General features: G+C 31.8%; 1 protein-coding gene across 5 annotated transcripts in view; it reads left to right on the plus strand.

Annotated features, from left to right (window-relative positions):
- Positions 1-18,846, plus strand: part of LOC129960609 (neural-cadherin-like) — a 726,863-nt gene that overhangs the window by 14,182 nt on the left and 693,835 nt on the right. The gene's annotated exons all lie outside the window — the stretch shown is intronic.

The following is an 18,846-nucleotide window of genomic DNA, read 5'->3' on the forward strand; positions in this document are numbered from 1 at the left end:
TTCCTTCTCTTTTTCGACACTGTTAAAAATGTTTCAATGGTTTAAAAACAGTGAATTTTTCACATAAAATTTGTTTATTTTCTATTATATTTAATTGTGTATATGAATATGCGGAGGCATATTGGTATGGGATACTGTGTTTGCTTAGAAAGTCAAGGTAACCTGGCACAAAATTACATTAATGTTTAAAAGCATTGTATTTATTAATTAAATAAAATAATATCTATCGGTCCATTTTTATCAAATAATTTTATATTCGAGGAAATTAGATCTGTATGATGAGTTTCTGTTGAACCCATGAAGTACATTGTTCAGTGTTATATCACAACTTATTCCTTCTTTGAAATAAAGCTGATTGCAAGGCACCATTCTGTTGTTGCTTAATCTCATAATGAAACGCCAGTCACCAATTGTTGGCAGAAGACAGACGAGGTGTCATGTCTAACATTGACCCGGATCCTTCAACCGGAGCAAATAATGTCTCTAGCTCAATGTATTTTTTTAAAAAACAGTTTATTGTGGAACTCAACAAAGATATATCAAGTTATGATTTGATTAATACTAATTAAATAATTAAAATGCATTATAAAATTGCAATATTAGATCACACCCTCGCTTAATAGGAGGTAAATGTGAACAAGAGAATTTCGTCTCCTGTTTTCAGTAGAGGAGCTCTGGGTGCAGCTCGCGCGAGAACCGAGTCTGGACTGAGGAGTTCCCACTTTCGCCACCCCAGGGGGGAATGGGGGCTGCAAATGAGCTTAAACACCGGTAATTCTTTCCATTAAAGTTAAAAATTAAAATCCAATTTTTATAGCATATCCGAACCGATTCAGGAATCTTCTAAACTGACAAAAAAAAAAAAAAATCTACATTTTTCTGATTGAAAGTTGGAGAATAGGAATAAAATCACAGTCTCTTTTACTGTTACTGGTTCGTATTAATTAAAATTGTCATTCATTTTGAGGACTGGATTGATTTTAATGCTGGTCTACTTTTAATATTTATTAATGATCATCTGAGTACCGAACCATCGCAATCTGTGCAAAAAAGATTCGCCCGTACATTTTTATTCAATTTGCGGAAGTAATTTTTTGGCTTAGTCTCTACTTTTCCTCTTTATTCATAACCGTGATTTGACAGTATCTGTTTTGAACGTTTTTATATAATTTTTAAATAATTTTTTCACGTCATTTCGTAGTATTTTCACTTGTTCATTCCAAAAACTAAAAATCTCCCATAATTTTTTAATATTTTTTTTTCCTTTAGTATTTTTAAAAATCGTTTAACGAACGCAAGTCATATCTTTAAAAATTTTGTTTTATTTATTAGTACAGATAATTCTTCAAGTAAATTCGGTGATTTATTCAGGGTGGTCAGCCCGGGAATTCCGAATGGTCTAGAAAAATCAAGTAAATTTATTATAAAACTGGAAATTTTTTTTTTATAAATCGGTAATTTTTATCGAACATGATAATTCGCCAGCATTTTTTCCTAAGTAGAATGAAACATCGGTGGCAACTAATGAAAATCAAACTCTTGCTGATAGTCTGTAAAGGAGAAAGATTAACCACCATCTAATCTATTGATATATGTATAAATATATAATGTCTTTTTTTTCCTAACGACAAGTTATCGACATAATTAGCGAAAATGTTTTTGCGTACTTTGGGAAAAGGCAGCCAAACTAAAGCCCAGCTTCTTTTACTGTTATGATTTTTATCTTTAATGGGTCTGTTTTATTTCAAAAGATATATATGGAGTTGTCTCTTTTCCTCCTTCGAACGCCAAATCGATTATATTGCGTTTTACGAGAGCGAAAGTATGCATTTTAGGTATTAATATTCAAAGCTGGTAAAATATTGATCCATTATTATAATTCAAAAATAGTTTATTTTAATTAAAAAGTATTTTACAATAATAATTTTTTTTCTCACGTCTCGGAGACCTTTTTGTTGAATTATGAAGCATCGGACATTATTGCTATTACTTCGTAAAACAATTTTTTTTGTTTATTTTTTAAACATTATGAACACGGATAAATAAATTCTTTATGTGAATGGATACTGTGAACGATATGAAATGGACGTTACTGCTAATATTTTCTTTTAACATTTTTTTTTTATTTAGCGTTTGTTTAAAAATTTCCCATACATTCAACAAAATGCTCTATAATTTAAAAATAATATTAAACACGAGAAATTTATTTGTTTCATACATTATAGATACAAATGCCTCTTGTAATTTTTTCAAAAAAAAATTTTTAAAGAGAAGGGCAGCATTTTTTTATGCGGTTTGATAGATATGAAACTGCTTGCCACAAAAATTTACAAAATTCATTCATACTATCTTTTTTTTTTATTTTTTTTTACTTTGTTCCTCTAAAACATTTTTCTTTTTATATAATTAAGAAAAAAATTGGTAAGGACTCATTTTCCACTTTTTTTTTCTATTTTATGAGTTAAGCATTAAGGTAACGTGCAAGCGATTTTTTTTTTATTATAGTTGGTGAGCTAAAAGTCAATGCCATTTTGATTTCAGAATTTTTTCTTATTTTGATGTAGAAATTTCATTTTGTATTCGTAAATGAATTTTTTTCTGTTAGTGAAATTACTATTCGGTTTTGATTGGTAAACAGTGTTATAGGGGGAGACCTCACCGGAAGGAAAAAAATCATTTCAATCTTAAGCATTCCGCCAATGTGCATTTGTTTTTGTACTTCATTTTTCGTGAGTAAATTTGACAAACAGTTCTGAGATATGACTGGTTAGCTAAATGTCGGTCAAGATGAGCATGTATCTTTTTTAGTGTGGGTTAATATATTTGCAAAAAAAAGGGAAGGGTTTTATTTAATTGACGCTTTTCTGAAATTCAATAAGTGAAAATGTTTTTTTCTCTTAATAATTAAATTTTACTTTACATTGATTTTAATTAAAAGAATAGAATAATTTTTTAAATAAAGTTAAGAACATATTGTTCAACAATTAAAGAGAATAAAATAAAGCGACATCGTTCTGTAGATATTAGAAACTTCCGAAAATTTATTAAAAAACCTGGAAAAGTCACTGAAATTCAAACAGCAGAAAGGCTGCCCACCCTGTTTAAAATTTTATCTGAATTTTTTAAAAATATATTATTGATTGAAATACGTATTTCCCACCGATTCTGAAGAAAAAAATTATTTTATTTTATATTATAAAAGATATATTTTCAAAAATTTCAAAATAATTTCTTGGTTATATCTTTATTAATTTGTATGAATTCTAATTGCATTCTAATAAGATTCTAATTCTTCCGTGTTTTTAAAAGAAAACAGTTGTTTTAATTTACTCTATTACAGAACGTTTTAAAAAGTTTTCAAACAAAATATCCGATTCTGTTCTTTTTTTTCAGGCTAAATTATAATTTATTTCCTAATAAAATTGCACTCATAGTTAAAGTACTAGAGACGTCTGAGACTAAAAAAAAAAAAAAAAAACATTAAGTCCTAATATGTTAGTGAGAGTTCTGCCATTATCCAAGATAGTAATTTTGCTTTTTTTCTTCGTTGAACGAAAAAAGAATTTAAAAAAAAAGGGAGGAAATATTTCGGTAACCATGCCAACGAAAGCAATGTTTGACCTTTTATCCAACAGCAATTTTCTTAATAATTTATCTCAGACATTACTTATTCGAAACCAACGGAAGTATGGCTTCCATACATAAAAACTGGAATGAGCGAATATATTTGTGTATAGACTTATGATATTTATCTTTCTTTCTCCAGACAGTAAAAAGTAAAAGGCTGGTGGGCGTTAACGTTTATTAACTACTACCGGATTTTAATACCCAACTTTGTCCGGTATTAAAACCCTTCCATGGGTAATTCTTTTAACGTAAACACGATTATTCTAATCCTTTTGTCATTTGCAGTTGCATCTTTTTGGGTCTCTAAAGAAATGAAATTCTTTTATTATTTGATATATTTGAATTAAAATAAAATTATTCCTTCGAAGTTTCTGTTGGGAAATACAAGAAATATGTTAATTTCTCACAAGCTGAAGCGATTGCACTTAGTGTTTCATGTGCTAACAAGAGTTTTACTTTTCTCGCTTCCGTTGAGTGATGCCTGTTTTCAGGTAATGATTACATTAATGGAAGGCTCGTACAAAGAGAGATATTAAAATAAAACACAAAATAAAGAATAGTAGTAAATTAGTTCAAGTTAACATTCATTTTAATGTTTTAAAACTTTAAAAAAATTTATAATCATTTGAAAGAAATATTGTTCAAACCAGAAATGATTTTACTGAAGTGGCAAATTTTAGGAGGATGTTCAAATATTTCATTTAAGACCATTTGATCTGAAGTGAGTGTAGAACAGGGGTGGGTAGACTTTTACAGGGTACGGGCTACTTCTAATTAATTCAAGGTATTGCGGTCCACCAAGTGGCGTAGGTGTAGTGAGCTAGAAAAAAAAGTCTACAATATTTATTACAACTTAATAATAAATACGGAATATGTACTGATCTACATAATTAGTAATATAATAATAATAGCCACAAATATAATAATATCAAATGATGTATTTAATATCAAATCATTCAAAATACATCAAAAAATAAATTTTCATCTATAGTTGGTTCTCGTAGTTGTAATTAGTTGAAGATGTAGTCTGCACACTGTCCGGCCAATCTTGAACATTTCGGTATAGAATTACTAACTGCTCATCTTGCCTTGCATTCTAAGTGGTCGACTGTGAGACGGGAACGATATGTTGACTTAATTATATTCATCGTTGAAAATGCAGATTCACACGGGTAGGTAGATGCAAAGAACAATTTTAAATGATATGCAACTTTTTAAAATTAAGATACATTACTTCGTCCATTAGATTCCAAAAGTTATTCTTTTCTGAACTAAATGCTTTTTAAATAATGTCATTTTGAAGCACAGAAACTTCCTTTCCCTCAGTTTTGGAATTTTCATTATTTCTTCCACATCAACATTGCTAAATGGGTAACGCATGAATGTAACATTTGGTTTCTTTTAGTATGCGCGTCTTAGGTCTTAGTAAAGGCGGTTTCTCTAAAAAGTCTTGGTGGTCCACCGGTCGATCGCGATCGACTTAATGCCCATCCCTGGAGTAGGAAAGAGCAAAATTTCTGCTAATTAACTCTTTCTAATTAATTGAAAATTTGTTTCAATTTTAAACAATTGAGAAATTGACAGTATTTTTTTTTGTCTTAAATAATGAATGTGCAATGCTTGGTTGAAATTTCTATTAGAAGGGAATGTGAAACATACACAGCTACAATGACTTTCATTTATAGTACTGCATTGCAGCGAAGGACGCGGAGAATGACCAAGAAACAAATGCATTCGAATTTTTTGTTCTAGATTGTCATTGTGATCAGATATTCAAACACACCGTCATTTGGTCATTTTCAACATCATGCAACTTTTAAGTCGACTCCAGCTTATTTTTATTTTGTCATGCATTATAATGTCAAACCACTGGATTGGGACCACTGGTTAATTGGAAACCACTGGTGCACGTGTCAGACGCCCGTTTATATGAAGAAAATCATTTTGGAACTGTGGCTATGTCTGTTCGTGAATACGATGGATATGCAGTGGTCAGGACGAATGAAATCATATATGATCTTCGTGCCAAATTTATAGATTTTTATCACATTTTGAGCATAAATTCGGTAACGGGAAATTTATTTGTTGATTCGTGTTCATATGAACGTGGCAATTCAAAAATGCAATGATCTGGTTGGATAATATTTATCTTATAAATTTTATCGTCAAAATTATAAATGTGCGTCAAATTTTGGGTGAAATTTATCAGATGTTTGGATTCCCTTGAATTCAAAATCGAGCGAACTTAAGTGAATTTGGTATGTGATTGTCTCCTAATCTTTCTCATATTCCGGCACCATTTGGGATGTCTCGTGATTCGTTGTTTATTTTTAAAAAAATCCAGTGTGCCTTTTAGGCATCTTGTTTTGACAGATTCGGTCCACAGTTTGATACAGATTTATATGTTTGGTCAAAACACTGCAAACCAAATTTCATTTATCTGTTCTTTTTTCATTTATTGCTCTCTCGTACTCGCTAATATACAGAACGATGGCCAACCTTCGACCGTATTGGCTCTATAATTTAATGTGCATTTTCATTCATATTTTTAATGTGATTTATATTAAATGTATTATCAAATCAAACGAATTTAATTGCATGAATTTTATTTCCTTTTTTTTTAAAAAAATTAATATTTCTTCCTCTCCAACGATATAAAATTAGATTGCAGGGTAGATTGATTGTTGGAAGATTTGACTCATGTTTGCTCTTTACCGGCAGTTATCGTTTGCAAGTAAATCAAACAGAGATCCAAAAAATTCCATATCATTTCTTACAATTCCGTAAATGAATTAGCATTAAAATAAGGAAATTAATTAGCTCCTATTATTTATATGCTCAATAACTTAATGTTGAACATTCATTCATACTTTTTAAAAAAATTCGGTGGAAGATATTTTCAAAATATCCGCAAAATGATTCCCTCAGAGTACGGAAGTATTCTCTTTTGTAAACTCAATTACATTATAAAGATAAAAGTGCTAAATTTCAACCATCTTTCACTTTCCATTTTTGAAGGATAGTATTCATATTCATTCTGACAAACAGACAGACAGACTTGCCATAGATGAATTTTCCTCAATATTTAACCCAAATCTATAGTTTTGGAGAAAAGATTATCAAATTGGATCCGTTTAGCTCATTCGTTTTTGAGACTAACAGAACGGATGTAATTCGAAAATGTCTTTTTCGAACTCATGGATGCCTAAAGCTTCGAAATTTATCTGATTCATGAGGTGGAGATTTTTATACACTTCGCATAATCATAGACTGACTACTCCGACACAGAAAACTTGAATGACCGGACCGCCGCGACAGAAACATTGGCAAGAACTATGGCTAAGTTCTAAGGGCCATCATCAATCACAGTATAACCCTTCCCGTCATCGATGGAAGGTAGCCAACCCCCACCTTTTCGTATACCCACAAGGGTGGCGAGAACCAACCACCACGGTGGAATTTTCTCATCCCCAATTACGTTGTGCAGTGAGACAAACGCAATAATAAAAGAAAAAGTTGGAATTTTTTTGATATTATCGAATACATTTTAATATTATTTAATTATATGATTACAAATTTAAAAAATTGTAATGCTCCATATCTTTTGCAAACGATATTTATTTTGGAAATTATATTTTTCAAGATTTTTTTTTGTTCGAGTTCAATGCACATGGAACCCAAATGAAAGCACACGAGAGTGAATTACCCTGAAAACACCAAAGGAAAAAGAGATATCTGATAAATTCCCACCCGCCAAATTAACAAATAATCTTTTTTTAAAAGGATTCGAGTTTGATAATCCGATACTGTGCAATTGCTTCAATTACGAGGTGCCCCCCCCCCCCATTTGGCATAACACTTCACATAAGAGAAAATGAAGAATCGATTTTTTTTAATCAAATACTTTTAGTTTTGTTTTAGTTTTAGTTAGTTTAGTTTTTATTGTTGATTTGATTGAGATTTTCAGTTTCTCAACAGATATGTTCTCTGGAGAGATAATTCCTCCACTAGAATGTGTCACCGGAGAAAAATCTGGACAATGATGCATTAGTTTTCGAGCTGTTGTTATTTGGCCGGCATTCCATCTCGGTAAACAAGCAGCGAATGAATGCTCCGCATGGAGAGCGGTGCATTTTTGCATAAGCTGGCCTTACTTGCTCTAATGCGATTCATATATTGTTTCCCCGAACGAAGGTCCTGTTGGCGAGGAAATTTCTGGTATTCTCCCGTTCGTTTGATGACGTAGACATTTGAAGCCAGTCAGAAGAAGTTCACGTAAAATTCATTTAGCAAGATGAATTTTAAAGCCTGGATACAAATTGGGATGTCAGACCAGAGGTGTTCGGTATGAGAAAGTTTCGAAATATCTAATATTTTTATGTGGAACTTACAACAATGCTTTACATTGTTTTCATGAATGCGTTTCTTTTTATGAGTTTTAATAAAAGAAAGGTTTTAAAAAACAATATAAAGAATGAAAAATCTAAAAAATTCTTAAACGTTAACTTTCTCATGCTACGATGTTCCGTGCTCACTACACGTATATGTCTGTCAATCTGGCTCAAATTCCAGCTTCTAATCAGAAACATTGATAATGATTAGTTCACTTTGTCAAAGGATTTTTATCTGCCTGCGAAAACGATGAAATTGTAAGGTGAAATCCGTCTCAAGCTTTTAACCTCAGTGTTACTTTATTGAATATTTCTGTACAGCCGTAAGCACATCTCTGAAGCGTTTTTATTGATTATTACAACTTCACAAATTTGGTGTCAATGAAAAGGGCTTAAAAGGACAGGTTTGTTGAGAGTGATAAACTATTTAACCAAGTTAATTAGCACAGTTAATTAACTACTATCTCGAAATTATTCTATAAATTATATATATTCAAAGAAAAAAAAAAACTGTTCCAAGGTTTACATTCCCACCTTTCCAATAACAACTGTACCAAATTTGGTAGCTATAGGCTTTGCTTATAGAGCACTAATGGACACTTATATACATCTATCTCCTTTATTATTTGTTGAAATGGAAGTTAAAAAAAAAAACAGCATTTCGTGATTAACAATAACGGATGGTAAACAAATAAGATAATTAGTCGCAAACAGATAATTGTATTTTGAAACGAATTTGAATTAATTTCGTGGCATCAATACTTGTGCCTCATCTGCGTTGTAAAACACATAAGTTTCTTTAAATCGACGCGATTCGGTCAAGACATTTTGTAATAAAAACTGTGCCACCCTCGCAACGTATCTCAATCACACTGAATTCCTGCAGAAAGCGATAAAAAAATAAATAAAAGGAGGCCGAATCGTCACAGGGCCAGATTTTCGCCATTATTCAGAACACATTCCCGCCAGAGTGGAAAAAATGTAGAAAATGCGCCTCTAGAAGTTACAACAAAGGCAACGGCAGGGGTGCTTTATTGTCTTCGAGGGAGAAGAAAAGCCGGAAAAGCCATTTTTTATTGTGTTCGGAGGAAGATATTTGTCCGACTGCAGACCCAGCGACCCGTGACGGTGAGCGGTCAAACCGTTTAACGGACTCGATCCTGTTTGGTGCCTTATTTGGATTGGCGCTTCTTTGACGCTCACACTTTGGCGACGGATCTTTAAATATAAAAACTCATTAAAATTAATTCTGTGCACAAAGAAAATAAGACACTTTGCATTATAGTAAACGACGTCCTGTAAAACGACATACAGTAACGGATTTAGGCATTTTATGGTTTTAGACAGTTCGTGTCCTTAGGGCCTCTTTTAATAAATTGGACAGTTTAATTTCATTTTTCAATATATTTTTAACTCAATCACTAGTTAAATCTTCGGTTATTTTTTACTATAGTAACTTTGTGAAAATATATGTTTTATCAAAGGGGTTGATATATTGCGTATCAGGGGAAAAATTACTGAAGCAATAGCTATAAATACCAGACATATTTCTTTAGATAAAAATAATTGCTTTTAATTTTTAAAAATGGGTGAGATGATGATAATAAGCTTTAAAAAATATGATATTAAAAATTAATATTTTTTGAACTCTGTCAGCTGAAATGTGGCCATAATTTAAATGTCTTTCACTAACTAAAGTAGCCATAACTTAACTGTCTTAAAATTTTTCACATTAATTTTCGGAATTATAGTAAACCTACAACTATTTCTGAGCATCCAAAGGAAGCCTTGCATACATACATATACTAATGCATCTCGTCTTTTTTCGGAATGATAAGGGTTAATAGGACTTGGAATAAAAAAATATCTGAACTGAATAAAATATCGAATTTTGTCAAATATAAGTACAGGGAAGTAAAATAATTATAATTAATTGAACAAAGAATAGATAAATGTATACAATAAATATACAAAAATACTTGACATAATGAAATACTGTAGAATCATTATATGAAAAAAAATTAATAAATCTCAAGAAAAATAAAATTAGATTCTGAATTTTTTAAAAGATACATTTTATGTTAATCATTTAAGAACCTAAACTAATCCAATTTTTGGTTTATTGAATTATTAGTTGTTAATCATTTAACAAACAATAATCTGGGCGAGCGTGCTGTTCGACAAAGGCGGCTAGTAATATAAAAGTAGAGCAGGTATAGTGAACTGTTTTTAATTTCTGTTTATAAACGTAATATAGATTGCTCTTACTTAAACATTGTTGACTGGATACATCACTTCACCATCATGTACTTAATGCAATGCAACAATTCCCAAGGTGTATAAAACTTATCCTTTTTATTGATCAACTTCACGAAACTTCTTTTGAACTCATTTTTTTAATTGGTTTAGTGTCACCATATGCGGTTTTGCACCATAGTGTCACACCTGGGTTTAGTGCCACTATATTGTTCTTACTCCATAGTGTCACATCTTTATCAGCATTTGCATGCTTTAGAAAAGAAAATGCAACTCCAATTTTTTAATAGTGTTGCCGCTACCACGTTTTACTTCTGATAAATTTAAATCTTTTTGGAGATTCTCCAAACCGCAATAGTTCCATGCATTAGAACAACAGATGGTTCGAATAAAATCCGAAATCATGACTGGCACTTTCCCATATTCCAATACAGAGACTAGAGCAGCAAATTATGTCCACTGCAGCTCATTTTCAATACAATAATTTCGAAATTTCGGTTGTTTCTTTCGCTCCGTGAAGTGGTTAAGTGTTTGATACAAATTGATGTAGACTCCCTTTCCTTCTTCATTCCGCATTTAGTTAATGAAAATGGAAGTTTTCAAAACTCTATTAATCATAATTATGGAACGTGTTTCCAAAATTCAGAAAACACCACCGAAAAAACTACGTTCTTTTTTCTTTTATTCCCCCTCATTCCTAGCCAAATCCGGATCATAATACGTGGATATTGATCAGCTGCATGTGGTTGCTATGACGATGGTTCAATTTCCGACAAGTCCAATCTCTGAACAGTAGGAGGAAGGTGAGATGAGCCTTTAAGGAGGGGGAAATGACCTCTTGTTTATTTACTATACTGCTGTATGCTGCAACTTGGCCAGTGTTTTTCTGGGTATCTAGTTGCAGCTCGTACATTTTTTTTTCTCTATAAAGATTTACATGTTATCCTGTATTTGTTACAGAGGGAATTGATGGAGAAATGGTTTCCGTCTTATTTTAAACGTTCATTTCTTGTTTCTTCTCCGAAAATTTTGATTCTGAAAATATTTCTAATGAAGAGGCTAAAATCTTAACCAGTAAGCTATTATTGCATAGCAGCCTCGTTCGAGAGATTTATTTATTAGAAAACGCCTGTTTAGAAAGTCCGTTTACATAGTTGCGCCGTTATAAAATTAAGAACAATGAATCCCCAAAAAATATTTGCACATCACAGAACAGTGTAATCAAATAACTGATTTTAAAAGCTGTAAGCATGCGCATTAAAAGACACGTTGAGATTATCCAGATCTGTAGAATATTTCTAAAGAGTTTATAAAATGTAAGTGTTGAAAATGTGTCAGTGAAATTATTAAATTGTATAAAAACATTTTGATATAGTTTTCTGCTTCGAAACTTTTTTTCAGTACAACAAAATGAATGGCAATCGAATATTTCGCGGGAAAATATTGATGTTGTTAATGATTTTATAGAAAAATAGCATACTATTAATGTATATCGGAGCTTTCAAACAACAACCATTTGAAAAAATAAATTAAGCACACCTCAACACTTAAGACTGTGGCTCAAAAGTATGAGATCATCTTGTGTAGCTTCAAAACAAATGTGAATTCTTTTCCTGTGTTCCTTAAAATGTGGGCATCGTTGATTCTCGTGTGCACTTGAATATGCACCTTAAAAATAAATTTAAGAAGTGAAACTCTCGAATCATTTTGTTCATTTTTGTTGGATGCTTTATTTCAACCGGCTCTAATTCATTTTATAAGCATGACTTTGATTTTCTTATTTATGATAAAATTTTATTCAGAAAAAAAAAGAGTTTGACAGTTAGAGCACTGAGAGCTATATCTGAATCTGATATGCCTTTGTTTTTATTTTTATTTATCGTATTTGAAGAGTCATCAAAATATTTGACTCCAAAATTCTTCATGCCCCGTGATTAAAAGAAAATGTCATTCGGTTTTTAAACACAATAATTCAAAAACGTAACGACTTGAAATTTGTCAACTCAATGTAACATGGCTAACATTTTCACGAAATATGAAGAGTTCTTTCAAGTATTAGACGAAATCTCTTTTCAATGTTATCGCCAATCTCTCTTCAGCTATCCGTCCATGAGCAAAATAATTCCAGAACGCAAATAACTAGATCTGTGAAATGAAGCATGTTGAATTATTATTAGAATTGTAGCATTATATTAAATGTTTTGACAATTTGTGTAAAGGTTAGTCTATATATGTGTATATAAGTGAGCACAATATCTTGAAAATGTTTCGACTTAGACAAATTAATTTGCGATGTATCAGCAATGAGGCTGTAGCGATTTTCGATTTATCGAAAAAAAATGGGTTTTACTATGTTACTTTTCGAAAAATATTGATCCATCGAAATCCTGATCAGTAATAATAGTTCACGAAAAATCGCGATACAATAAATCGGTATTCTTAATTAATTTATGTTTTCTATATTGTTTTGGTTACCGGTTAGTGTTTATTTTTGTTGCTCTTCATTCTTATTGTCCACCATACGGAATTTTTGTTAATATTTCACTGTTATATTCTAATTTATATAAAAATACTTGTTTAAAACTCAATTTTATAATTCTGGCATTGACATTATAACATTGGCATTCATGTTTGGCATTGACACACTTTATTGAACGGGTTTCAACCAAATTATTTTCTAACTATTTTTATTCAAAAGAAGAAAAAATATTTTTTTTTATATCAATTGAAGCATCCTTTCATTTGGAGTCGTTCTGATCAGTCAACATGTTAAAGAGATGCTATTTATAACGAGCAACAGCTATAAATAAATAATGATATCACGATATATCGAAAAATATCTATATGTGTTGGACGATATATCGAGATGATGAAGTTCCGTCATCGCCCAGCTCTAGTCGGCAACATTGTGGATTTACTTAAAAATGTGGATCCATCTTGTAGAAAAAAAAATAATAAAAACCAAAATTCGTCATCTATATTTTCACTTCACTATTGAGTCCATCTATTTGTATGTAGACGGTGAGTGCACTCGACTTGAAAATGGAATATCCTCGCCGATTCATTACTGCGCTGCTGGATCGGCGGTGTGCAAATGTTTGAATTCATAGATTTCTTCTTTCACCGCTTGTGGGCCGCAGAGTTCATAAAAGTGACAGTTGTGACATCGAGACGCTCCTCCGTCTATTTCTGTACCTTTCTATCTTTAGACTGCGGCGCAAACGGAAAGCGTGTGCCCTCTGTCATCTTGCTCAGGGTGTACATTTCGATTAGAAAGAAGATTCAAATCCTTTATCTGGATAATATTGTTCGCATTTTTTTGTGTTTTTGTCCTATCCCTGATCACAGCAGCAGTCAAATATATGCGTTACGGTCAGTGTGAATAAGCGGCTATTATTAACACTAACCCGTCATTATTAATAAGAGCAGCTTCTTTTGGCCAAAGCGAGAAACCACGCAAATTATTCACTTGAACCGGTTATCATTAATAATTCCCAGTGAAGTTTGATCTTTGTGGCTAAACGGTTTATATAGGATTGGGACATAGATGTGCCTCTTTGTATACGTTTTTTAAACTTGTTAGAAAAAATATCATGGAAAAACTTCTTTATTTCATAATTCTCTTGCAAATAATTCATGGTGTTTCCCTTGTTTTGAATTGAGGATGTCTAAAGGGTTGTTGAAACGTGAGTTCATAACTTCTAAATCGTCATCCATTTTGTCGTAGTAAAGTTTATTAATATAACTATCTTAACTTGTGAAAAACATTATTATAAACGCCAAAAACTGACAACAAAAGAATCGGGAGTCTAACGTAAAATAAACAATCAACTGATATCGTTTAGCTGTTGCCAACACATAAAAAACACTGGAAAAACCGACATTGACCTTACTTTATTGTTTATTATTGATAAGAATCTGTTAATGTAATAAATGCTCATAAATTATTAACTATAAACAGCTTATTTGATTATTATTAAAATAACGTCCGGTTAGTATTAATAATAACCGATATGAACACATTGTATCCCATGAACCGTTCATATATATTAACATTATGCATTAACCATAACATATATATTTAACATCGTCATGCGCAGTAACGAATATAATGAAAAACATTGTTATGGCAGAAAAGTTTTTAAAAATATATTATAAATAGAAAACGTACAAGTTGCATGGAAATAAAACTAGAATAATTGAAAAGCTAATTTTATAAATTTTGAAGTGATGTGAAAACTGCTTTGGCGCGATAATATACTCCGAAACTACTGTGGAAAAACATTGACTTTATGGTTCCATTTTAATTGAAAATATAAATAGAATTTTGAAAAATCCTTTTTAGTGAGCACGTAGTACTTAGGAAATAACTGCACGCTTTCTGAAACTATGAACTCTCTATCAGATAACCAGCCGTGTAGATCTCCTTCAAGGAATGCATGTCACACTACATTAGCGCAATTTTCAGATATCATGCAGTCTATATCGCATTATCCATTCAAGCTTAAAATAGTTGGAGTCTTGTAAGATAATTTAATATTAGGTTTGCGAGTTCCATCAATATGGCAAATTTTATGAGCAAATTTACAAAACTCTTTGAGCCAATCATTCATGACCACTTCACGCCAGTCCATTTAGTCCGGTTGGTCACGACCACTAAACAGTCCGGTTTGGTTCTCATTTATCTGGCCCTGTTTTGGTTTCAGATTTTAATAAAATTTTGGAAAAAGAGCTGATTTTCTTTATACAATGGATTTTAAAATGTCATTAGTCGATTTAAATGTCAAAATTAGTGACACGAACGGATTCCATGGACTTGAATGTTTTAAAAATGTCGCTGAAAATGAGTTGAGGATTTTCTCATCATAAAGCAGTAGGGATTCTTTTGAAAGCAACGCCATCGATTAATTATCGAGGAAATACGAAAGGAGTGCCAAAAATGAGTTGCATGAACGAACCTCGCTCGCAGTTGATTTCTAAAGTTTAAACACGTGTTTAATACTTGCCGGTTTATTTTTATAATTTCTGATTGGAGAACTCTCTTTTAAGAAAGGAATACAATAATTTAATATTGTCTCTAATATCCTCTGACTCTTCGATGCGATTTACGATTCCAGCCAGCTCAGATAAATGAAGGTTGCCAGAGCATCCAAAGAATACTTCTATACGTAAACAGAATGTGCCGGCAAAACGTATTCTATACGAAGCATAGCGGTTTAATTGTTTCGAGGCATCTTTAAAAAAAAGAGGGGCGATATGCAGCCATTGCAATCTAGTTTATTGCTGTCTTGATAAGTAATTAAAAATGGACAGAAGCTTAAATTTAAGTTATCCTTCTCAAGACCATTTCCGATGAGACGCAGCGCGCATGTCTCTGTTGAAGTGTTCAGAGCAGAAAGGGACAACATGGTTGAGGCTTCTATCAGCTCTAATATATGTTCCGTTTGTTAGGAAAGTGAAACTAAAGAGTTTGCTAGATCTGCAATTTTTTGGACGGGACTGAAAACCTAACTAAGTCGATTAAAGTTACAGCTAAGAGAATTTGAGAAATATGGATAAACGCAATTTATTTTAAATGCGAAATTAAATTGAAATGAAAATTATGCTCTTCGGATTATAGTAAAGGGAACTGTTACTTTTGTCATTAATTGCATGCCATTGGAGAACAATAGTTACAAATAGGGATTGCAATACCGGTATACCGAGATACCAAATACCGGTATTTTGAGCTATTTGTACAATTTTGTAATACCGGTAGTCACAAGTTTAAATACCGGTTTTTCGGTATTTACTAGAAATTTTTAAAATTATCTCCACTGTATGTTCAGGGATTGCCAGCATAGCAAAATTGTATTCGTTTTTGTTTTTATGTCTCCCTAACGGGTGAAATTAATTAGCTAATTAATGTTTAATTAATTTCTCAAATCTAAATTAGCAAAACATGGATTATCCCTGAAAGATATTGTATCCATAACGACTGATGGAGCAACAGTTATGAAAAAAGGTGGAAAGTTGATTGGTGCAACTCAGCAATTGTGCTATGTTCATGGAATTGAATTAGGAGTAATAGATAAATTATGCCAAAAAAAAAAAAAAAAAAAGAAAAAAAGAACATAAGAATCTAAATACTGTGGATATAGAAACTTTGGATTCCGACTTTGAAAAGAGTGAGAGTGATATTGACAATGAAGATAATGACAATGTAATTCTTGAAGACGATATTGCTAATGAGGATGAAATATTAACCCATCAAGAATTGCTTCCTATAATTTATAAAGTTCGAAAAATCGTTAAGATATTTAAACGTTCCTCTACAAAAATTGCCATATTACAAAAATATATACCAACTGAAAATAAAACAGAATATCTGTTAATATTAGATTCTAAAACACGTTGGAACAGTTTATTCTTAATGATGGAACGATTTTTGAAACTGAGAAATCCAATCCAAAAAGCAATAGTTCGACTTAAACCTGTAAATTAATTTTTCAGATAGTGAATTCGACTTAATACCCAGAACTGTATCAGCTCTACTTCCAATAAAACTGACTATTGAGGCATTATGTCGGAGAGATTCTAATTTATTAACAGTTAATGCAAAAATAAATTTCATGTTGCAGTCATTGAAAGAACAGCACACATCACTATCTGAAGAATTATATATTACATTGAAAAATCGCACAGAAGAAAGGCATACCGAAATAGAAAATGTCTTATGGTATTTACATAATTATAATGATTTTAACAATGAAAATGAAAAAGAAGAAAAGAAAATAACCAATTCAAATATGATTAAGTTTATAGTAAATTTTCTTAAAATTTTTTACCCCAAACCTATCTACATTCAGAAGAATTCAGTTCAGTTATCGAAGATTATGATGATACTAATGTCGATAGTGAAAAGGAATTGTCTTTTGAACAAAAATTAGAATTCGCGATAAATAAAAAAATTTCAACGAAACAGAATACAATACAGGAATCAGCTATATCCAAAACCATCCGACGAGAAATCGATTTATTTGAAGATGAGGGATTTAGAGGTAAATACTTGGAAAAAGTATATCGCGTATTGCTAACAGTACCACCAACTAGTGTTAATGCCGAAAGAGCGTTTTCGACAGCAGGTAATTTTTGCATAAATTACTTTTCAGGCTTAATGACAGTACAATTGATGCATTATGTTTTTTAAGATCACTTTTCAAAAATTTGTAATAGTACCACAGACTGAATAATGATATTTACACTTTTTTGTGATTTAAATAAATAAGATGTCCCTTTACTTTTTTATGATTCTTTATATACTGTTATAATTTATAGGTTACAAATTATTTTTTTTGTGATATTTACACTCTCTATTAAAACTGGCAAATAAAACAAAGAAACAACTGTGTTTTCTTTCTTTTTCTAAAATTTCTAATACCGGTATTAAAACCGGTATCGCGGTATTAAGATCTAAAAAATACCGAATACCGGTATTGAACTTTTGGTCCGATATTGCAATCCCTAGTTACAAATGATAGATCTCTTTTCATTAATCCAGCGGTTTTACTGAACAGACAACTTTTAATGATTGTTTTTCGATTAATGGCTGCCATGCAATTAATACTCACACATCGAATATATATTTAGGACGACTTTTTTTCCGATCCATTGAAACCGAAATTTGACGCAGGATTGCAATTATAGTTACAAGATAACATACCGAATTTCATTTATTTAAATCATTCGTTTCTGAATATCACATTTACATACGCATCTCGTAAGATCAGTCTTTATGCAGTGTTTTAAATAAGAATTGCTTGCATGCTGGCGTCAAGAAGAGTTGTCTACAAACTTTTGCTTAATGTAACAAAAATTGGTTATTTTCACAATAAAGCGCAAAAGATCATAAACGCTGAGGCAGACGATTGCTACAGAGAGACTCTTTGCAGTAAAAGAAAAAGGACCCACCAGTACGAAGCCGATTCGCAGTGACGCAAGAATTCCATTTGCGTGAGAAACAGTATCACACTTCGAATCAGCATGATAGGTACAATACCTATCAGGATACTGTGTGAACAAGAATCTTTCTGTTACTTCATGTGTTTTCAAAGCACTTTCCTTTCGAAGCGATACACGCTTTGTATATTCTCATTCGCAGAATTTTATTTTAGAGTAATTCCTTTATCTTCGGGATGTATGCACACTCGGATCAAAAGAATAAAAAACCCCGATCGATATTAAAGAAATGAGGGAGGAGGGGCTATGAAAAGGTGTGCAGTCGTAACGGAGTCATTCATCATCAGTGGTTCGGAGAAGTAAATCAAATGATCTCTTTATTCCGCAGTAGCGAGTGCCGTGCGCGGGTTTTTATTTCCTGTGGAATTTTTACCTCATTTATCAGACTTCGTTCTCTGCCTAATGGCCCATCGCCGTCTGCTTTCAATCAATGCAAAAAAAAAATTTTAATGGAATTCTACAACCGCCAGAGATGTAAATAGTTTCCAGAATTTACACCTGACGTGCATTAAATTACAAAGATGGGATTTTCTTTTATTGGGAAGGCTTAATGCACCCCGTGATTATTTTTTGA

This window comes from Argiope bruennichi, chromosome 2 (assembly GCF_947563725.1).
Source record: "Argiope bruennichi chromosome 2, qqArgBrue1.1, whole genome shotgun sequence".
Classification (NCBI taxonomy): domain Eukaryota; kingdom Metazoa; phylum Arthropoda; class Arachnida; order Araneae; family Araneidae; genus Argiope; species Argiope bruennichi.